The sequence below is a fragment of the Aethalodelphis obliquidens genome, unplaced genomic scaffold (genome assembly GCF_003676395.1).
Source record: "Aethalodelphis obliquidens isolate GAN/ISIS:26980383/991018 unplaced genomic scaffold, ASM367639v1 scaffold42, whole genome shotgun sequence".
Taxonomy (NCBI): Eukaryota; Metazoa; Chordata; class Mammalia; order Artiodactyla; family Delphinidae; genus Aethalodelphis; species Aethalodelphis obliquidens.
Genome location: NW_020837986.1, coordinates 2478409 through 2501146, shown reverse-complemented (window position 1 = coordinate 2501146; position 22738 = coordinate 2478409). Strand labels below are relative to the sequence as shown.

General features: G+C 45.0%; 1 protein-coding gene across 15 annotated transcripts in view; it reads left to right on the top strand.

The window, feature by feature from the left end:
• The window catches only part of PKIG (cAMP-dependent protein kinase inhibitor gamma), a 102277-nt gene that overhangs the window by 45692 nt on the left and 33847 nt on the right, over nucleotides 1-22738 (top strand). For 5 of the 15 annotated variants that reach the window (XR_003427054.1, XM_027078242.1, XM_027078253.1 and 2 more), the window contains one exon: nucleotides 19047-19225. The exons of 7 other annotated variants lie outside the window; for them this stretch is intronic. The gene's annotated coding sequence lies outside the window, so the exon portion shown is untranslated. Of the gene's footprint in view, nucleotides 1-5286; nucleotides 5309-17598; nucleotides 17702-19046; nucleotides 19226-20586; nucleotides 20598-22738 lie in introns of those variants that run through there. 3 more of the 15 variants (XM_027078243.1, XM_027078249.1, XM_027078250.1) reach the window with 3 other exon arrangements.

The following is a 22738-nucleotide window of genomic DNA, read 5'->3' as shown; positions in this document are numbered from 1 at the left end:
AGCAATCATTTTCCTTCATTAGGATTTGTGGTCCCTAAGATGAATACTTCTGTGCTACTTGGTCTTGAATGAATGACCTAGGCACTAAAGAAAATATATTAAAACATCATTTTAAAATTGCTTATCTCACCACTCTAACTAAAGCAGTAGTTTTCATGTGTTCGTGTTTTTTCTAATCTGTCTATTCATCTGTACTAATTTATTAGGTGTCTTCTGTTTGCCAGGCAGGCATCATGTTGGGTGCTGGGGCTACAGTGTTGAGTAAAACACATTCTCCATCTACTAAGGGAGACAGAAATGTAACAATCATAATGTACTATGCCGGGAACTCCAGTAAAGGTGCTTATTGGGGGCAGGTATTGGTCAGGATTCTTAGTGGCAAACCACAAAATCTACTGTAGCTGGTTTAAGCAGAAGTAGTTTACAGTCTCCAGGAAGTTGATAGACCTGGGCTTGAATGTTACACAGATGGAAATAAAGCAGTCAGGGACAGTGTTTCCATAGAAATGCCCAGCCACACTAAGGAGGACTGTTTTAGAGAAAACACCACTGCTGCCTTGACTCACTTCTTCAGCAGAAATGGCATTAGATGCTGGACATCAGAAACTCTGCCCCAGAACAGCCCTATAACCTGAGCTCATAATTTTCTTTAAGGTCTTCAGTGCAGTTAGATGCACTTAGCCCAGTTCGTGACCTTTATATTCCTCATGCCTTTCATTGGTGTACGGCAGCGACGACTGAGTTTGAAATAGCTCTGCTTTCAGTATGGACTTCACTTGAGATGACCGTAGGTGATGACTTTTAAAACTCTTTCAACATTGCATGCCATTGACTACCAGTATCCCGTCCTCTAAGGAGGAATCGGCAGATTCTGGCCTGCAGGTCCAATCTGGCCTGCCATTTGTTTTGGTAAATAAAGTCTTATCGTAATACAGCCACGCTCATTTGTTTACACATTCTCAGTGGCTGCTTTTGCACTATGGAGATTTGAGTAGTTGCAACAGGAGTTACTTGCTGGGCGAGTTCTTGAAGATTATTGGTTACTTGTTCAGGGAGATACTGTCTGTGCAAGAGGGTCCTAAGGGACTGAGACAGGCAGTCAGTGCTGCAACATTCCTTCTGGGCCTCTTGGAGTTCTCTAAATAGTATGATGTCCTCAACACGGTTCCCTTGGGACATCAACCCTTTCGGCCAAAAACCTCACCTGGAGTGCCAGCGTTGCTTAGTGCATGCAGTGTTGCGAGGCTGTCTTGACTGCTAGAGTCCAAAGGAACTATTGGCTCTATTTCTGTAATTAAAATGTGTTTTATTTTATTTTTGCTTTTTGCTCTGTTAAGTGTCCCTTTTAGCTCTCAGCTTCAGATAAAACAGTGTCTTCAGTTCATAGAGGACTCTATTGTTAGAAGTCCAAGAAACATATGGATAATCTTGGAATATGGCCAGAAACTGATGGATGCGGAAGAGTCCTTAGAAGATCTGTCTTTTCTATCACTTAAGTCAATTAAATCAGAATCATTCTTGCTGATGTTCGTAAACATGGAGTTAGTAGTTGGTGCATAGAATTGTAGGGACCGTGAACTCTGTTCTTCTCTTCTTTGACCACATGTAACACATTCAGTCCACACTGAAGTCTTCTGGTTTTATTCCCCATCTTACAAGGCAGTAGCCTGGTTCTCCTATCATGGGGGTCCATGGGATGGAGAAGTCTCAGTGTTATTGTCCCATCTAATTTTCTCAAATGCAAACTGACTGTTAATGGGCTTTTTGGTCAGCTTCCTCTAGTTTCTCTCACAGAAGCAGCCTGTCTGCTTTTGTTCCCTTTCTAATTTGTTGCCTTTAAATTTATCTTCAAGTGTATCATCTTTCTTTTTGTTTCCCTTATGGGGACTTTAAAAAACTTCAACCTAAGTATCTACAGAGTCTTCTTACCTCTCGGCCAACAGCCTTTGTCCTTCCCAAGGAGGAGAGGGGGATCCCTTTGATCTTTTGCAAGTCTGCTCACTTTTAAAGACAGGAATAAAGACACAGACCTACTAGAGAATGGACTTGAGGATATGGGGAGGGGGAAGGGTAAGCTGTGACAAAACGAGAGAGAGAGGCATGGACATATATACACTACCAAACATAAGGTAGATAGCTAGTGGGAAGCAGCTGCATAGCACAGGGAGATCAGCTCGGTGCTTTGTGACTGCCTGGAGGGGTGGGATAGGGAGGATGGGAGGGAGGAGACGCAAGAGGGAAGAGATATGGGAACATATGTATAACTGATTCACTTTGTTATAAAGCAGAAACTAACACACCATTGTAAAGCAATTATACTCCAATAAAGATGTAAAAAAAAAAAAAGACTGTACTGCTTCAGGCCTGGAATTCTTTCCTGGCTAAGAATTTTCATCTGTGGACACAATAGCCTCTTTGCAGCTCTTAAATAAACAGTCTCTGTTTGTTATAAATCATGGCAATGGTGCACATTAGTTTGAAGTTACCTTTAGTTCTAAGGACTGATAGCCTTGTCCTTGATCTAATCTTTCATTGTACCGAAATCCACTGGATGTCTGAGTATCATCGAGCTGCCAGGAGCAATACGATCAGTCATGGGAAATGGGAGGAAAGCTCCGGGGTCCTTTCTCTGTGGTTGTCTCATCAAAGCTTTCGAATCAGGGCTCTGCCTAAGGATCTCAGAGGCCACTCAGGGCACTTCCATCTTACAGGTCCTGCCTCATATTCTGCCATCTGTCTCACTTTTCTAAAAATCCTTTTTCTTCACCTATTTTATTTTCCTTTCCCAGGACCCACTTCCCTCCAGTCTTCTCCTTTTCCTTTCTCTGTCCTTATGCTCGCCGTGATCATTCCTGTCATCAAGTGACCTGGGTCATGGCTGAGGAACCTGGGAGGAGCTTGGAGACTGTCGCCCCACCTTCTGGTACAGCTTCAGTGCTCCTCTCCCTACTCCTTCCACGGGTCTTGATCTGGCTTGTGTTTCTTGTGCATCTTCCACATGTGGGAGCGACCCCAGTGCCCGCCCTCTGTGCCAGGCCCAGGTTGGCAACTCACCTTCTGGTCCAGGCCAGGGGGGTAGAGGGCAGGAGAAGGGCCCTGAAAGAGCGTACCTCATGTCTCTCTCCATTATTTTTAGTGGCCAGTGTGTTTGATATTTTGACTGTTTCCATTTTTTCACTGTTATAAATAACTATAAATATCTCTTTCACTCACAGTCAAGTGTATGCATATTTGTAGCAGTTGGTATGTATTGTCTAAGGAATTTAAAAATAACTTTTTACATTTTTTCTTTTTATAGAAATAATACTATATTTTTATTACAAAAATAATGCACGGCAGGAAAAATTTTAAATGCCAATAAACTGAAAGAAGAAAATAAAAATTACCTGCAGTGTTACTAATAGTTTCATCCATTTTTTATGCAAAATACTGTTTTCCCTTTTACAAACATGAGGCCCTACTATATATACATCTTAACATTAAAATGAGACTTTTTTATCATGTTTTATTAGATATGCTTCTATAGCATCACTTATCACTGCATAATATTCCATCCTATAGAATATTCTATACAACATTCTATAGACATACCAAAGTTTATTTAGCTACTCCCTAATTGTGGACTTTTAGGGTTGTTTTCAGTTTTTCACTGTACTAAGCAGTGCTGAAGTGAACAACCTTGAGTCAAGTCTTTGCACACATCCATAATGCCTTCTCAAAGATAAATTCTCTTTTTTTAAAATTTATTTATTTTTAAAATTATTTTTGTCTGCGTTGGGTCTTCGTTGCTGCGCGCGGGCTTTCTTTAGTTGCAGCGAACAGGGGCTACTCTTCATTGCGGTGCGCGGGCTTCTCATTGCAGTGGCTTCTCTTGTTGCAGAGCAGGGGCTCTAGGCGCGTGGGCTTAGTAGTTGTGGCGCACTGGCTTACTTTCTCTTACTTTCTTTATACAGACACAGAGGGAAATCCCGAGTCCACAGAGGAGCCAGCTGGCCCTTTAAATGGCCCCAGTGTCCTGGCCCTGTGCTGCTTTCCTCTGCTTGTCCTCAGTATTCACGTCAGTCATTCTCACTTGTTGTTTCATTTGTAATTAGTAAATCCTGGAGCCAAAAAGGAAGTTGAGGGGGCGAGGTTAGTCTGAAACTACTGTCTGCCTCACCCCCCTATTGTAGTGGTCTGTTTTCTTGTTTCCTCCCCTCGGCTGACGATAATTCAGTGAGTACAGGGATCACATTGCGTTTATCTTTATACCGTCAGGACCTGGGGTATTAGGTCTCCAGCAAATGTTTATAAATGAATGAATGTTGGCAGTGTTCTTATGCCTCCTTCAAACTGCAAGATGGCTTGTGATCCCCATTGTCAACAGCGAGCAATGTCCATCAGCATTGTGTGGTTTCCCTAAAGCAAGAATCCTTGAACTTGGTCTGTGGACCTTTGTGGATCCAGAGAGGGCCTTCAGGGGTTCCCAAAAACCCCTTGAAATCAGATTCATTTGAAGACAGGCATTTTCTTTTTTTTTTTTTAATTTATTTTATTTTTGGCTGTGTTGGGTCTTCGTTGCTGCACGTGGGCTTTTCTCTAGTTGCGGCAAGCGGGGGCTACTCTTTGTTGCGGTGCGTGGGCTTCTCATTGCGGTGGCTTCTCTTGTTGGAGAGCACAGGCTCTAGGTGCATGGGCTTCAGTAGTTGTGGCACTCGGGCTCAGTAGTTGTGGCACTCGGGCTCAGTAGTTGTGGCCCGCGGGCTCTAGAGCACAGTCTCAGTAGTTGTGGTGCACGGGCTTAGCTGCTCCGTGGCACGTGGGATCTTTCCGGACCAGGGCTTGAACCTGTGTCCCCTGCATTGGCAGGCGGATTCTTAACCGCTGTGCCACCAGGGAAGCCCTGACAGGCATTTTCTGAAGAGCAGAGTCTTAGCTTTCATCGCATTCTCAAAGGAGTATGTGACCAAAAATAAGTAGGAAACTGTGGAAAGCTTTTCAACTGTGTGGCATACTCTACTTATTTTCCTGCACACACACACATATCAATTTGTACATTGATCTCACTTGATAAATAAACCCTGTATAACCTGGGTGTGTTAGCACTTTAAGATCTAGATCAGATTAGCGTGACCCCTTGTTTCATGCCCTGTAGAGGTCCAAAGTTTCACCAAGATTGTGTAGATGCCTTAGGCGTGAAGGTGTGGCTTATGTTCTCCTGGTTATGTCTGCCTCCTCTTTCTGTTTCTCAGCCTGTCATCTCATAACTGAAACTCAATCCCTTCCTGAATGCCATCAAGAGCAAAGAATACACCCACAAAGAGCATTTGTAAGTGTTACCATCTTTGCTAATGATTTGAGAGTCCCGGAAAGGGCTCACATGGCAGAAAATCCAGACCTCCGCCATCTCCCTGGCCCCTTCTTCTTCTGTTCCTCACAGACTTCCCTTAGAATTCCAGTTCACCTGTCATTACTGTGCAGAGCTACTTGGCAGCCTTCAGCTTTTATTTCTGTTATTTTTTTGCATGGCTGAACCCAGAAGGTGATCAGCAGCCAAAGGGCCTTCCACGTGAAAGGAGTCTTTCTCCTTAGAAGGCAGGTGTGGTTATAAAGACTTTTTTTCTTTTTATATATATATTTCAACATCTTCTCAGATTTCCTGAGGCCATCTTAATCAATTCTGTAGGTCTTGGAATGAGACAAGACCTATAAGCACGTTGAAGATCTTGCTCTTACACAGAACAAAAGAGCAGGAACATTTTTATTTTCAAATCTACTAAATTAGTTTCCCTTTCTGTCCCATAAACTGAGTTTCTTCCTCTGTTTAAGTTCCTCCAACTTTATTTTCTCCATCTTCTTCTTTTTTTTTTTTTAATAAATTTATTTTTTGCCTGCGTTGGGTTTTCATTGCTGCGCATGGGCTTTCTCTAATTGTGGCGAGTGGGGGCTTCTCACTGCGATGGCTTCTCTTATTGCCTAGCACGGGCTCTAGGCGCGCGGGCTTAGTAGTTGTGGCGCACTGGCTTAGGTGCTCCACGGCATGTGGGATCTTCCCGGACCAGGGCTTGAACCCGTGTCTCCTGCATTGGCAGGCAGATTCCTAACCACTGTGCCACCAGGGAAGCCCCATCTCCATCTTCCTTTTTTTTTTCTGCTTTTTTTTTTTTTTTTTTTTTGCGGTACGCGGGCCTCTCACTGTTGTGGCCTCTCCCGTTGCGGAGCACAGGCTCCGGACACGCAGGCTCAGCGGCCATGGCTCATGGGCCCAGCCGCTCTGCGGCATGTGGGATCTTCCTGGACTGGGGCACGAACCCGTGTCCCCTGCATCGGCAGGCGGACTCTCAACCACTGCACCACCGGGGAAGCCCCTCCATCTTCTTTTAAGAAGATAGTAATATATTTATTTTTGAAGAGTATAACACTAATATGCATTTTATAAAAATTAGAACAGTGTGGAAGTATACCATTTAGTTAAGGAAATCTGTAATCCTGCTGTCCAGAGACGGCCTCTATTATAATATACACTTTGGTATATTGTGTATCCTTTTAGAGATTTAAATGCATGTAATAACAACAACAAAACAGTGATTAGGAGCCAGGTACTGTGCATTGTCTCATTAAATCCTCACAGTGTCTCTGAGATGGGGCCCGTTGACCAAAAAGCAAATTTGAGGCTTGCAGCTAACTGGTGACTTGCCTAAACTTATTTCCAATTTTTGCTACCATAAGCAATCTGTAATAAATAAAGATACGTCTAACTCTGTGTTCTTGTATGTTTATCTCCACATGATAAATTTCCAAAACTGGAATCAGGTGGTCAAAAATTATGCACATTGAAACTTTGGTTCATTTGGAGAAAGATAGTTTAGAGCTTTGCAGTCAGGCACGCCAGTGTTCACATTCCCGCTGTGGCTTGCTGGCCGCTCACTAGACTTGACCTGCGCCTCGGTTCTGTTTTTTTATATCTGGCTGCGTCAGGTCTTGGTTGCAGCACACGGGATCTTCCGTTGTGGCACGCTGGCTCTTCACTGTGGCTCACGGGCTTCCCTCTAGTTGTGGTGCGTGGGCTCCAGAGTGCACGGGCTCAGTAGTTGAGTCGTGCTGGCTTAGTTGCCCTGCGGCATGTAAGATCTTAGTTCCCCGACCAGGGATCAAACCCGTGTCCCCTGCATTGGAAGGCGGATTCTTAACCATTCTTAACCGCTGGACCACCGAGAAAGTCCCTCAATTTGTTCTTATGTTAAGTAAGGCTGATAACAGAAACCTCTGGCTGTGAGGATTGAATGAGATGATGCATGGAATGTCCCTGGCTAGTATCCAACACATAGGAAGAGCAGTATATTAGACAGACGGGTCCCTGCTGTTACAAAGCTGGCATTTTAATGTGGGAGTAGGGGAGGGAACAATGAAAGGCTGGTAGTAAACAAATTAATGAACAGGAAAAAGAACAGTGCTGTGCAGATAGTTAAAAGAAAGTGATATGATATGTAGGTGGGCGTTTCCTTAGGTTTGTTGGGTTGGGGAAGTCCTCAAGAAGTGACCTTTTAGATTGGGTCTGAATGAGGATAGTCTTTAAATTCCTAGTAGAATCTTGGGATCAAAATTACATGCATTAAAATTTGGGGTCATACAAATGAACCTATCTATGAAACAGAAACAGAGTCACAGACATAGAGAACAGACTGGTGGTTTGCCAAGGAGGAGGGGGTCAGGGGAGGAGGGATGGAGTGGAAGGTTGGGGTGAGCAGATGTAAGCTTTTATATATAGGATGGATAAACAACAAGGCCCTGTTATATGGCACAGAGAACTAGATTCACTATCCTGTGATAAACCTAATGGAAAAGAATATTTTTAAAAAAGAATGTATTAATATATATATGTGTGTGTAACTGAATCACTTTGCTGTACAGCAGTAATTAACACAACATTGTAAATCAACTATACTTCAATTAAAAAAAAATTTTTTTAAATTGTGGGTCATATATTGACCAAATACTGACAAATTGGCCTGGAAAAAATTCTAAAGTAATTTACATTCCCTCTGTGTATAGACATGTTTCATTCCTCCACCCTCACCAGTACTTTTCTCCTGATCTTAAAGAGAGGAGTTAATCAAAAGATTATCCTAGAGACCTTTCTGTCTGTCTTCTAATGAGCTTCTTAGGCAGGGGGAAAAGATAAGAAAACAGGTTAGTCCCTTGAGGAATCCCTTCTGTTCCCTTTCCCTAAATCAATTGTCCAGCATCACCCCTTATCCTGTGAAGCTCTCTTCTCACTTCCTGCCCTTTTTCTCTGTGCTACTTCCTGCCTGCATTGTGTGATAGGACTGGAAGCCACCAATGTTTTAGCCAATATATTTACATGTTGATTAACCGCCGCTTTTCCCCTTCGGAATTAGGCAGTGCCTGGCTCAGAGGAGATGGCTGATCAAGCATTGCTTTTGCTATAAAAACAAGGCAGCTTTTAGAGATAAGCTGGTTTTTCCAGATGAATTTGTTGGCAAGGGTATAATACCTTCTGTGAGTTAAAACTGTGCAGAGGGCTCTGCACATCTTTCTGTTATAGTCAAACCCTCTCCTCTATGGCATGTGGTCAGGGGAGGGGGCCTTGAGCTCTGGACCCTACAACTGCTTCTGCCCCAGAATCGGTGGGTAATAAGACCTCTTTTGTTTGTTTGGAATGCCTATATGATTACATATTGTTCGTGGGTCTGTTCTGTGAAGCCTTTTATCATGCTACGTGACCTGGGTTACAAGAAACATTCTCTTTGTAGGTCTTAAGCTTAGTGCAGCAACAGTAAGTGATACAGCACATGTTAAATTACAGACCTCATTCAGGTACTGTTTTTATTTCAGTTGTATTTGTTTATAGCATACACATGTATTAGAATTTAATGCCTGATTCAAGCCTTAAAGAAAATAATATTGTGTAGCTTAAACTCATAGACAAATGGATTAAAAGTCACTAGTTCTTAAAATGTAATTTCTTTTTATAATCTTTTTAAACTCAGCAACTTAAATAAAACATCCTGAGGGCAACATGTGTTAGCGAGGGGGGTCTGGGGGTGGCGTGGGGAGGGAATGTGTTTGGTGAAATTGTCCAGGAGCAAAGCACCACTCACTTGAAGCCCAGAAATTTGTCATCCAAATATGTGCAGATTGCTGGTGCTATAAATAGTTTGAACTCAAGTAAACAGCTTCTTCCTCCTTGGAAGCTTGGCCATTGTTCAGATGCCCGAGCAGCCCCGGGAGCAGCCTCTCACAGCACATGCTTGCACCCTACTCTTAGGCTGCTGTCAGCGACCCCGGTCCCCAGGGCTTGAGATGACTGTGGGCCACATCCTCAGGCCCTTCAGTTCCCCACCTTTGGCTCCCACCCCGACCCAGCCCATCCAACAGCTTTACAGACCTGCCTCTGCTCTAGAGGAGCCCAGACCTAAGATCCCTGGCAGCTCTAAAAAGCCGTGGGGCCACCTGGCCATCGACTGAAGTCGATTTAGGAGACACAGACATTCTCTTTTTTTTTTTTTTTTGCGGTACACGGGCCTCTCACTGTTGTGGCCTCTCCCGCCGCAGAGCACAGGCTCTGGACGCGCAGGCCCAGTGGCCATGGCTCACGGGCCCAGCCACTCCACGGCATGCGGCATCCTCCTGGACTGGGGCACGAACCCGTGTCCCCTGCATCAGCAGGCAGACTCTCAACCACTGAGCCACCAGGGAAGCCGCAGACATTCTCTTTTCAGGGCAGAAGCACACACGACTCATTCCTTTCTTTTGGAGCCAAGAAGAGCAGCACGGTGATCGGAACAGCCAAGCTAGCAGCTGCCCTGCCGTATGCCAGGCAGGCCGGCCACTGATATTTCAAATGCCCCGTTGAGGACTTGAGCAAAATGCTGACATTACAGCAACTGAGGACATTCCACAGTTTATTACTATATTTCCCTTGGAAAAAATAAGTCTCTTTCTCTGAAGATTCCTGCTTCAGCTGCATTCATCTTGTCAAGTGCCCATGTGGAGGCCATGAAGATCTTGACATTTAGCTATTGAGAGGACAGCGGATAGGGATGGTAGCAAGTAAAGGATTAGGATCATGAAACCTGGATTCTTGGGCAAGTTACCCCACTTTTCTTACCTTTAGTTTCTTCATCTGTCAAGTGAGGATAATCCTGTTTCGTAGAGTTGAAGAGAAAATGGATGTAACAGTACTTTCTGTACCGAACAGTAGACTGTAAAGGAGAGGTGGGAAAGTGGAAAGGGTCTCCCAAGCCTGGCCTTCTGTACTCTGTGGCCTCAAGCCGATGAGCCAACGCCTCTCAGCCTTAGTCTTTTTATCTGTAAAATGGAAATGTCAATACCTGCCTTGCAGGAGTGTTGTGAAGATTAGAAATAACATATGTAAAGCTTTGGCAGATGGTAGATAATAGATAAATGGCAATAATAGTTATTGTTACATTTCCTGTGGAGATATTCACTCTGGGCGGTTTAGGATTCTTCACCTGGAGAAACAGCTTCATTTTGTAGATGTCAGGATGACCAAAAGGCCCTGCTAAACGCTCATGGCAATAACTGATAAAAACAGATAACATTTTTAAAAATCAAAGTAATCATGAAATCATTAAAAAAAAAAAATCTACGAGTCCAGAAAGGCATCAATCTGCTGCTTACCCCCTTACCTGAGGCAACCATTTAATTTTTCTGCTTTTAGCTCTTCTGGTGGTTATCTCCATTTCTCTAAGTAATATTACCCCTATTATTTTTTAAAAATTAAACTTGTTTTTGTCATAACGGCACATGCACATAGGTTTGCTTTGTTCTTTTAAGGTCAAATATCATTATAAACTGACGCTAGAAAACAGCTGTCCCCTGCCTCTACCCCTTTTTTCCCTTCCCGCCTGTCCTGCTCCCAAGAGCATACACTTTTGATCCTGTTAGGTTTTTTTTTTTTTGTGGTACACGGGCCTGTCACGCCTGTGGCCTCTCCCGTTGCGGAGCACAGGCTCTGGACGCGCAGGCTCAGCAGCCATGGCTCACGGGCCCAGGCACTCTGCGGCATGTGGGATCTTCCCGGACTGGGGCATGAACCCGTGTCCCCTGCATTGGCAGGCGGACTCTCAACCACTGCGCCACCAGGGAAGCCTGATCCTGTTAGTTTTTTGTTCTAGTGTTTCTCTCTCCATATATCTAAGTAATATGCTTATGCAGCTATCTGTCTTTATAAAATTTTTATTATGGAAAATTTCAAACATACAGTACTAGAGAGAATAGTATAACAGATCGTCATGTACCACCCATTACCCAGCTTCAAGAATTGTGACCAAACTTGTTTCATCTGTGCTTGTGGCCATTTTCGCCCTGCTTATAGATAATTTGGGGATAAATTCTAGACAACATTTCATCAGTAATTACTTCAGCATGTATCTCTAAGAGAATAACTCCTTTTTTAAAACATAACTACACTCCCATTATTACACAGTAAAATAATTAATAATCCCTTATTACTAGCAAAGGTCTCCAATTAACTCAAAATATTTATTTTTCAAATGCAATCCAAACAAGGACCACACAGAACCGTACCGCTCTTTCTTTATTCATCAGTTTTAGACACTACCTGTTGACCTCCTAGGATGGCACACGAGACCTTAGCCTTGTTATAAACACCACAGCCCCGCTCACTCTTTTCTCCCTTACCCTTTTCTCCCAGCACCACAGTTTTTTGGTTAAATTCGTATTCACTGTTTTTCAGTGTTACGGCACTGTAAATATTATTTACCGCTGAGCCAGTAACGTTCTAATTATTTTTCCTTTCTGTCTGACGGTTTTCCTGGACTTAACAATAGCTTCTGCTTTAACATGCTTAGTTTTCCTTGTTCCGTCGTGCTGAATCTTTCCCGTAGACTTTCAGTACAGTTCTTGGCAGGCTTGTCAGAGTCCCGTCCTATTTTCCTGGAGCTTCCACCCTCCTGCTTGAATCAGACTGACGCCCCCTAGGCTCGTGAGTCAGCCAGGTCCCAAAGCTACCTTCTTCTTCTCCCCCTCCCCTCCCCTCCCCTCCCCCTCCTTCCCCTCCCCCTCCTCCCTCTCCCCCTCCTCCCCCTGTGCCTTTCACTTCTGTTATTAGATCCTTGCTTTTCAAAATCTTACTTTTTGGGACTTCCCTGGTGGCACAGTGGTTAAGAATCCACCTGCCAACGCAGGGGACATGGGTTCGAGCCCTGGTCCAGGAAGATCCCACGTGCCGCGGAGCAACTAAGCCCATGCGCCACAACTACTGAAGCCCATGTGCCACAACTACTGAAGCCCATGCACCTAGAGCCCGTGCTCCACAGCAAGAGAAGCCACTGCAATGAGAAGCCCGCGCACTGCAATGAAGAGTAGCCCCTGCTCGCTGCAGCTAGCGAAAGCCCACACGCAGCACCAAAGATCCAATGCAGCCAAAAATAAATAAATTAATAATAAAAATAAGTTAATTACAAAAATAATTTTTTTTTAAATCTTACTTTTTAGTTTAAACCCTTGTTTAGGTAAACTTCTCCTCCAGAAGTTTACTGAGAAAACAGTACATGAGTGATAAATTGTTCTAAGTCCTTGTAGTTCTGAAATGTCTTTATATTGCCTTTCCGAGTATAAATTCTAGGTCCCAAATCATTTTCTTTTAGAACTTTTCCCTTGGAAAGTATTGCTCCTTTTCTTCAGGCACCCAGCATTGCTGGCAAGAGGTCTGATACCCGTCTGATTCTTTTTTTTTTTTTCTTGGAAATTACTGGAATTTTATTTGCCTCAGGCTTATGACTTGCAACCAAAGACATTGTTCAAAGAAAGCAAAGATTAAGTACACTTTAGGGAGAAGGAGACAATACACATTGGTAACAGGAGATCAGGTTGACAAAAGAAGCCATCCATTACACTGTATAGATTCTTTTCTCTTGAAATAATCTGTCTCTCTAGAAACTTGTAGCATTTTTTCCTTATGAATTCTGAAAGGTCAGGACACTATGTCTGGGTGTGGTCTTTTCTCATACTCTCTGTGCATTTTAAGCTTTGCAGTTAGAAGATGCAGTCTTCCTTCGGCTCTGGGAAATTTTCCTCTTGATTTCTTAGATAACTTCCTGTTGTACTTTCCTTTACTTTCTATTCTGTTCTTTTTATGGAATTCCTATTTAGTCTGACATTGAACTTCCTGGAATGTTGTTCTAGATCAAGATACTTTTGTATCCTGTGAATATTTTTTCCCTATATTTTGAATGGTTTCCTTTTCATATTTTCCAGCCCTTCTCCTGAATTGTTAATTTCAGTATTCATATTGTTAACTTCTAAGAGCCCAGTTTTGTCAGCTTATTTCATGCTTCATGGACACAGTATCTTCCGAATCTCTCTGAAGATGTAAGAATTTTTCTGTAAAGCTTTTCATTCGCCTGAATCTTTTTTCCCATGATGGAGTCTATTTTCTCTTTATTTCAGTCTCTGAAATGCTGTTGGTTTTCCTCAGATGCCCTATGATAGTTTTTTCTTTTTGCCATTTGTAATCAATAATAATAGCCTCCTTTTAGGAGCGAGGCCAGGGGTTTGCCTGGGGTTCTGCAGAACTTCCTGACCTTCTGTGTGCTGCGAGTGTGTTGTGGGCAGCTGACTGGCACAGGACCTTCAGTGGGTCCCCTAATTCTCAGCCCTCTTCCAAATCCTCTTGATGCTTGCCGTCCCCAGGCCCAGAGCCTCCCTGGGCTTCCACATTTCCAGTGGTGCTTTCCTGCCCCTATGCTCTAAGCTTCATCTTCTATCTGTCATCATGCTTCTATGAACTGTTTCTGTCTTTTAGAAATTATTTGGAATGAAATCTTTTGTTCTCTAATGATCCTACTCAACAAGAGGGAAATCCCGATTTGAAGTTTAGAAAACATGATACTTTTTCTTAAAGCATAAAACAGTTGCTTTAACCCAAGCCTGGACTATCCAGGGTATGTGTGTGTGTTTAGAAAATATTTGTTGAATTTCCTATTCTGTATCAGTGAACGAGGGAGACACGTTGTCGACCTTGTGGAGCTTACAATAACGTATGTTAAGGGTTATGAGAGGAGAGATGGAGGGTGCCGTGGGACCCATACACCTAGGAGAGCTCACTTGGCTCAGAGGGAAGGCCTCCAGAAGGAAGTGACGTTTCATCTGGGATCTGATGGCCGAGGAGGAGTTAACCAAAACAAGAGGGTGGGGCCAATCAGATGTATGTTTCAAGTGCAGGGTCAGAGAGAGCCTCAAACCAATAGAAGGGCTTCCTACTGTTAGAGCACCAGGCTGTGCAGCCGCAGGAAATCCCCTGCCTTCTGGGGCCTGGCATTCCCCATCTCAAAAATGAGGAGACTCAATGAGCATGCTCTTTTCAGCTGTAAAAATCAACAAGTTTAAGATTGTTTAAAATTAACTCAAGCGTGGAGATCCATCTCTCCCATAACTGCCCCAATCTGAAACCTATCTCTTGCTGGTGGGAAGCAGGTATTAAGAAGGCTGAAAAAGGCAGGGGAGGGGCAGTGTGGTACCCTGCAAACCTCCCCATTTTCAAGGTGCATTCTCCCCTTCAAGGTGCTTCTCTTCCCCTGCCAGCTCTGCAGCCGGCACACAGCATCAGCAGCAGCGGGGGGGGGGGGGGGGGGGGGTGGACCGGGAGGTGGAGCCTCAGAACATCAAACCCTGTACACAAGGCAGCCAGATGTGCTCCAGAACCAAAAAAAGGTATCAAACAGTTGTCGTCTTTTGTGGGGTTGACTCCTCCCCCACCCCCAAATGACTTAAGTTTCTGAATTCAAACATTGTTTTGAGTGTAGGTGCGGTTCTTTCTGAGTCCATACCCCAGGAGGTTAACAGGGCTGTTTCTGATGGTAGAATGATGGATGACCTTCCTCCCTTTTTTCCTGCTCTTTTCTATTTTCCTATTTTTTTACAATAAGCAAGTATGATTCTAATTGGAAAGAAAACAAAATCTACTTTGATTTATTAAGTCTCAGTCCATATGTTTCTCAATTAATTTCGTCTGGAAAAAATGGGGACCTTCCAGCTGTGTGGCGTAAGGATTAAGTGCATTTGAAATGGCATGACAGCTGAAACTGGACTTTTTTTTTTTTTTTTTTTTGCGGCACGCGGGCCTCTCACTGCTGTGGCCCCTCCCGCTGCGGAGCACAGGCTCCTGACGCGCAGGCTCAGCGGCCATGGCCCACGGGCCCAGCCGCTCCGCAGCACGCGGGACCCTCCCGGACCAGGGCACGAACCCGTGTCCCCTGCATCGGCAGGCGGACTCCCAACCACTGCGCCACCAGGGAAGCCCTGAAACTGGACTTTGGTAGGGTGAAAAGTTAATTGTATTTTACAGCAGTTGTTTGGACTAGAGGGTGGGTAGTGGTGGCCAGAATTTATTCATTCACATACTCCTTTCAACAGATAGCCATCAGTTACCAGCTGAACAAGTTACTCAGGTGATCCGTGTCTGGAATTTCCTCTTGTGTCAAGTGGAAAAATTAAATATACCTACCTCATAGGATCCTTGTCGAGATTAAATGAGGTAATTTATATAGAGCAGTTAGAACATTATCTGGCATGTGATAAACATTCAGTACAAGTTTTTGTTACTTTTGGATTTCCTTATTTTAATAAATGTCTCATAATATGTACAGAATGCTCATAAATTAGACACGGAGCTTTTGCTTAAGAAGCTCAAATTCTAGCAGCAGAATAAGATCCGTCCAGAAATAAATATGCCTCAAAGGAGAAAAGGTAAGTTTCTTAAGAGAAACAGATAAAGTACTAAGGAAATTCAGAGGGAGAGAGCCCCTCCGGACTGGGAATGAGGGGGTGGGAGTTAAAGGCAGCTTTGGGGCAAAGGGGCTGTGTGAGCCCTTCAGACCAGCCCTGCACGCTGAAGCTGCCAGAGTTTCCTTTATCCTCAAATGGAGCCAATCTTGCTGACTGTGAAGATCTGCCAAGTTTCCTGCAGGGAAACATTTAAAAGGCAGTAGAGTAAGGGACTTAAGGGGACAGGCCTGGCCCCAGGCAGCCTGGCTTGGAGCACAGACTCTGTCACTTACTCCAGGGACCCTCTGAGAAGGCCAGTCAGCCTCTGCACGCATGGGTTTTCACAACTGTAGGATGAGACCGTGAGTAACACTTCCTGTAGCTGCTTCGGGTAAGGATGCCATCCAGTGGGGTTTACAGCACAGAGCGTGGCCCCAGTCCATAGAGTGTATCATCTGCCGTGGTCAGTAGTGGAGAAAGTGAGTGTGCTGGTGTTGTCACAGTTCTCTCTTCGTGGCTTCTGTCACGGATGGACAGTTCTTCAGTCTACAGGGCAAGTGTTACAAAATACATGTTGTCGAGGAAAACGCTATCTTTGTTTTTATGAATGGGCTCCTTACTAGTATTTTTGTTCAAGTAACAAAACGTGCTTCAGAGCACTGAGGGTGATGTCAGTAGGCTGACCTGTCAGGACACGGGCTTCATTTCCTCACGCCCACTCATACTTCTGGAATAAAGGCCCAGCCAAGCAATGCCCCACCTCCAGGCCCCCAACGCTGAGTGTCACTGGGAGCACACAAGAACACGCCTGACAGCGCTCCGAGGCTTTGTTCCCTACTCATCCTGACGTTCTAGAGAAACACGGGGCCCTTCTCTGGCTTCCCGACATTCTTGACCTTATTCATTGTCACGTCATCCTCCGGGCAGAGGGTGGTGACAATGAGTCAGAATTAGAAAATAATGTCTTTTCTCTAGGATGTGCCAGCTGATTTTACAAGTATTTTTGAACTTGTAGTCTGTGCCAGGCACTTAAGCCACACAAGAACCTTGAAGAGTAAATGCGGTTGTTACTCTCATTTTACATTGGGAAACCAAGGCACAAAGAAGTTAACTTGCCCAAGGTCCCACACAGGTAGAAGGTCCAGGGACAGGTCTCTTCAGGCTGCTGACTGCTGCTCTCCATGGGTGATCAGACTGGTGTTCTTTTTATTCCACTACAGTCTCAGACCAACTTGTGGGAAAGCCTTCAGCATGGCACACTCCCTCCTAATATATAGCCTATTTGCTTGGACCTTGTCTGATTAACATCCAAGTTTTCTGAGAACTAATTAAAATTCTTGTTAAGTTACAAACTACCATAACCTTCCTCCCACCTATAAATAGCTTCTTTCCCAATAGAGCTGTAGTCCCAAGTAGCTTTAAAGCAAATCAGATCTGCACCATTGGGGGGAGGGGCGGTTGAAACCCAGACTTGTTTCAGGCCACACAGTATTTTGGTAGAAAAGCAGGTAAGCACCCCTCTTACCTAGTAGCCAGAAGTGTTTCCTATTAGCTAACAGATTGACTACCTTTCCCCATCTCAGGCCTGGTTGAACCCAGGAAAACTCCTTCCCCACTGGTTTTAAGAAGTTTAGCCCGTTTTTCAAAGTGGAGATGATCCCGTGTAGAACTAAGGGCCCAGGCTCGGTGGATTAACCATCTTGGAAAGTAGCACTGGCAGTTGTGGGCACGTTGGCCTCAGCAGGAGTTAAAAGACTCAGTTTCCAAGTCTGGCCTTTTCGTCTTGAGCTGTGTGACCTCGGGCATGTCACTTATCTTCTCTCTGTTTCGTTTTCCTATTCAGGAAAAGGAGATTAATAATGCAGTTCCCTGGGGACCTGATTCTCCTCAAATGAGAATCCAAGGAGATTAGGTACAACAGTAAGAGCCGCCATCTATCATCACTCACGTGCCAAATACTTTCAGTTCCCTTACATGTGTTATTTCATTCTCACTGTCCTAAAATGGAGGCCCTAGTGTCGCATTAAAAAAGAAAGAAAAAGTTCAGAGGAGTTAAGTCACATAGGATTCAGATCCCTGGCTCCCAAATTGATGCTCATAATCACTAGACATATCACATTGCTTCCCACTATACACCAAAGCAGAGAGGCTTTGTCTTTCCTATCAAGTACTCCACAAATGCAAGAGATTAATTATTATCTCTAGTAACCACTGCTGTTCCATGTTAGTCCCTTAGGACAGTTAAATTCTCTTGCTGCTTTGTCTTACCTAGTAGTTTATGCTGCCTCTTTCCATGTCCCCAGGACTTGTTCAGTGAATTCTTGGGGTTTTTCTCCCAGAGAAACAGTTCAGCTCTACCAGAAAGGGGGTTGAAAGAGGCTGAGCGGAGCCAGGCATCTTGAGCAGAGGCCTTGGACCCCTCCAGGGTTCCTCCCTCCCTCAAGCGTGTGGTCAGCCAGCTTGTAGTAAACTTCCTTATGTTGCATTTGTTGACAAGCTCATCTGTCACTGAATTTTAGAAGTGGCCAGCTTATAGTAAACTTCCTTATGTTGCATTTGTTGATAAGCTTCTCCGTCACTGAATTTTAGAAGTGGAAGACACCAAAGCCCTCATTTCATTGATGGGGAAGCTGAGGTCCAGAGAGAGAGATGACTTGCTTGAGGTCATTCATTCAGTTCAGAGTGTGACCAGGACCGGAACCCAGTTCCCCAGGCAACAGACTAGTGCTCTCTCTGAGCCTTTAGAGTGGGCACGTGGCATCTCCCCCAGTGAAGGACAGACTCATGCACTCTGTCCAGCATGCACCTAGGAAACTTTAGGGAGAAATTCGACAACTTGGAAAATTGAGAAGGAAGAAGGAGTTGGGGGGAGGGACGGAGTTGGGGTGCAGGTCCCCACCCTAACTAGTGGCTCATACACCAAAGAAGTGAATTAGACCACAGCACGGCAAACTAGGTAAGCCCACGGTCAGCAGTGACTAAGAGGCAAAGGGATTTATGCTGGGAGCCCTGGCCCAGGGAGTGGATAGGAAGCCTTTTGTCACTAAGGCTGCAGCGTTGAAAATGGAAGGAAGGATGTTAGGCAAATGTGCCGGCCCGGGATGCAGTTACAGCCCCCGCAGCTCATTGTCCAAAGGAAATGGATCTCTCCTGTGGACGGAGAGGTGGAAACTGAGCAAGGGAGCTGAGTGGTTGACATCATCAGGCTGAGCATTGGGTTACAACAAATGGGGACTTACTTGGCCCGAGACGTGGGAAACACCCACTAAAACCTTGAAGTGCATTTCATTTAGGAGACGCGGAGAGAGGGAGAGAGAGAGAGAGAGGGCACGAGAGATCCTGCCTGCACCCCTGGCCCGCTCTGCTAATCTTGCTTACCCTCGGAAGGGAGGCGTTCTGAATGCTGGCTTCTTAAATTCGACCTTCCCTTCTGACTGAGGACCACTGGACTTTGAAGGAACTCTCTGCTCTTGTAAGTAGAACTTCCTTCTCTGTCGCCACCCCCAGGGAGAAGCAGACTTGGAGGTAGGGCTCTCTGGAGAGCTTGCTTTCTAGCCTGTTGGTCACAGAGTGTCTATTTTTTTATATTATGATTTATTGCTTTGAAATTAATGGCTTTGTCTGAAACTGCCTAGGGCTAGAGTCTGAGCCTCAAGGCTCGCAGATGGGCTCCAGTCAAATGCTGTTTCACTTTGTTACCCAAAGAACTTTGACAGAGTACCTAGAACTTCGAAAGCAGCTCCTTGCCCCAAATATAAGTGAGGAAATAAATCCTCCCTTAGAAATTGGTGTTTGGAAAATCTTTATTAATTTGTTTTTCTGATTACCAAGGTGGTACAAAAAAATCTTAAACATTGTAGAGAGAAATATCTCTGCAAATGAAAATTCCCTATAATCTTCCCCTCTTCAATGTAACATCGACATTTTAAATTTAAGATACAGATACAATTAGATTTCATGAAGTTACCTCAGCACTTGTGCCCTGATGCCTCAGTGGCTGCATAGGAAACTCCAAGATCGAGATCTTTAACTTTGGCTTTGTGATCTTTTTATTGCTTCCTTTAAAAAATGTGCTGTTTATTCCTAGAAAATAAACAGAACGTGTAAGTCTTTGGGCGTTTTATTTGTTGGCTTCTGTGTTCGGGATTTTAAACGGAGGGAGCCACTCTGTGCAGAGAGGAAGGGAGGGGGGCGGTACCAGTGGGTGCCGGGCTGAGGGTTCTCAGGTGGCTTGAGATACAAGGCTTGCAGGTGCTGTGTGTGCTCCATCTAGCCTCCTGGCAGGTAAAAATAGTTGAAAAAAATCACAGTTAAAGAAGAGAGCCTTCGGCTTTAAAAAAAAACAAGAGCCACCACATAATAGAAGGGCCACCCAAGGAAACCGTGGAAGCCTGGGCAAGTGTTTCACTCTCCGGGCCTCAGTTTCCTCATTTGTACCTAAATGAGGGGTGAAACTAGATGATCGCTTTACAGTTGACCCTTGAACAACCTGGCTTTAACCTGCGAGGGTCTGCTGTTCTGTGGATATTTTCCAATGAATACATGCTACAGAACTACATGATCTGCGGTCGGTTAAATCCATGGATAAATCCATGGATGCGGACCCACGATCTAGGTGGCCGACTATAAAGGTTACACTCGGATTGTCGACTGCACGGTGGATTGGTGCCCCTCACCCCTGTGTTGTTCAAGGGTCAGCTCTGTTCCCAAGTTCCGTTTGAAGTGAACCACTGAAATCTCCTTCCCCTTTGAGGAGACCCCTTAGGGCTTGAGGAACAAAATGCCCTTAGTTTTCAGGATCCTGGAATGGGTGAATACTGGTGCCTCTAGGAGAATTAAAAGATGTCATAAAACAGGCAATATTAAGTTACTTCTGAGTTGAAAGTGTTGTCAGGTTTTGTGTTTCTGAAGGAGAAAATCTCAGTGTGGTGTGCACGCACACTGGGGAGGGAGGAGAAAAAAGAATGAACCGTGCTGAGCACCTGCTAAGGGCCAGGCCCCATGTTACGCTCATCCTTTCACATAACACCAGGTGGTCAGTATCATCATTCCCTAACTCCACCAACAGGGTAAATCTCCACTATACGTTCCCATATTATTGCGAACTCCTTCCTAGTGTTCACCTGAGCTGTGAGAGCACCGAATCCTAACCACTAGACCACCAGGGAGTGTCATACCTGCGCTGTGCTTACATGGTTATTGGCGTGACGTCAGTTCACTGCTTCCACTAGACCACATGCACCGTCTCCTCTGTCACTGTACCTCCTTGCCTGGTAGAGAACTTGGCGCATAGGTACAGAGAAGACACATCAATTTTAACTTAAAGCCAACTGTCCTTCTCCCTAACTTGGCAAAAGAGAGGCAGAAAAGGAGGGGAAATCTCCTTTTTTGCCTCCCTCCCTCCTCCATCTCACCGAGACACAGCCTGCACTGCTGCAGGGAAAGGGTACCAGAGCCAAAGTACAAAGAAGAGGAAAAGAAGTTGTCAAATCTTGGCCTCTGAGTTTCCAAGTGTCCAGATCTTGGCAACTTAAGGGATTTTTTTTCTCTTTAAGGCCATCAGAGACCCTAGCCCTCAGGAAGATGCAGTATTTAAAACGATTTGTTTGGATTAAGATCGCGGTTAACTGGAGGGTTCGTGCAGCCCCTCAGCATATCTGAGAGCTGAAGCATAACTTCTCCAGCAGCTAAGCCCTTTGAAAGTGGGCTGTTGCTGCCAGGGCAGCACCCCTGGGCGTGGGCAGCAGGAGGGCCCGGGCCTCTGTCCCGGCCTCACCCAGGATCTGGAGCCCCAGAATCTCAAAACTTTGGCTGATTAAAAAAGTCGTCCCTCTTCCTAAGGTGGTGGTGAGGAGGTGATATTCTGGAAGGAAGGTACCTGGTTTGGGTTTTTATTTATGTTTAAATTCGAATGCTTATCCAGTCTGTCGCGCTCTCTAGTTTCCTGCCTGGTCTTTGGCCCCTGTGGGCACTTGCATTTGTGGCCCCCGGGCTGGTTGGTGTCCCCAGCCCCTGTCACTCTAGACAGTCTAGGGTTCGAGGAGAAGTTGAGCCATCTCAGACAGATGACCCCCCTCACACAGCGTGCTCCTCTTCTGAAAAGTGGGAGGTCACAATTATACCTACCTCAGACAGGCGCCCTGAGGACAAAGCAGGATAAAGCTCGTAATGCACTTGGTTGGTCCAAAAATACATGCTCAGGATTAGCTGCGTTATGGTTTCCAGAAAGAGAAAGTCAGCTGACGTCACAGGCACCTGCCCCCTCAGTCGCAGGATGGCATTTGCGTGAGGAGCCTGAAGTTATCTCTGAACTCCTCAGTTTCGACCCCCCCATCCCCTACTGGGCCCTGGAGCTGCCATGCTGGCTCTTTCATCCAAACCTCAGCAGTGTTTCCTGTCACCCACTTAAGTGATGAGGCCAGAAGCTGAAGTGGGCGCTGTTCTCTTGGGACCCAAGGTCCCTGGCCCAGCCGCTGAAGGAAAAAGGTGGTGGCAGGTGTTACTTTCTGAGTGTGACAAGCAGCTGAGCTCACCCAGTTCACTCTGCTGAGTGCTTTCACGAGGGGCCAGAAGTGATTCCTAAGTGGAGACAGACGTGGAAAATCTAAGGTTCTTGAAAACAAGTCATTAATCACGACCCAAGGCTGAGCTCACTACCTCCTGGAAATCTTTCAGAAATGCCTCATGAAAACTTTGAAAACTGCCCCTTCAAAGAGTGGTTTCTTTGGAAGTTGCAGTCAGCTGCCGTGCTGAGCCATTCCGAATCACAGATGAAGACACATCCGCTCTGACCGGAGGAGGCCAGCATTTCCTAACTTGAAAAGTCTCTAATCTTCCAAGAAATTGCTGGTCTTCAACTTGGCTTTTCCGAACTGAATAATGGACCTTCAAGGCACTAAAGAAATGAAGTATTTGGTTGCTAATGCGTTCTTATGTCCCAGGGAGCTAGGTCAGTAATTATGTTTAGTACTTTATGGCTGTGGTT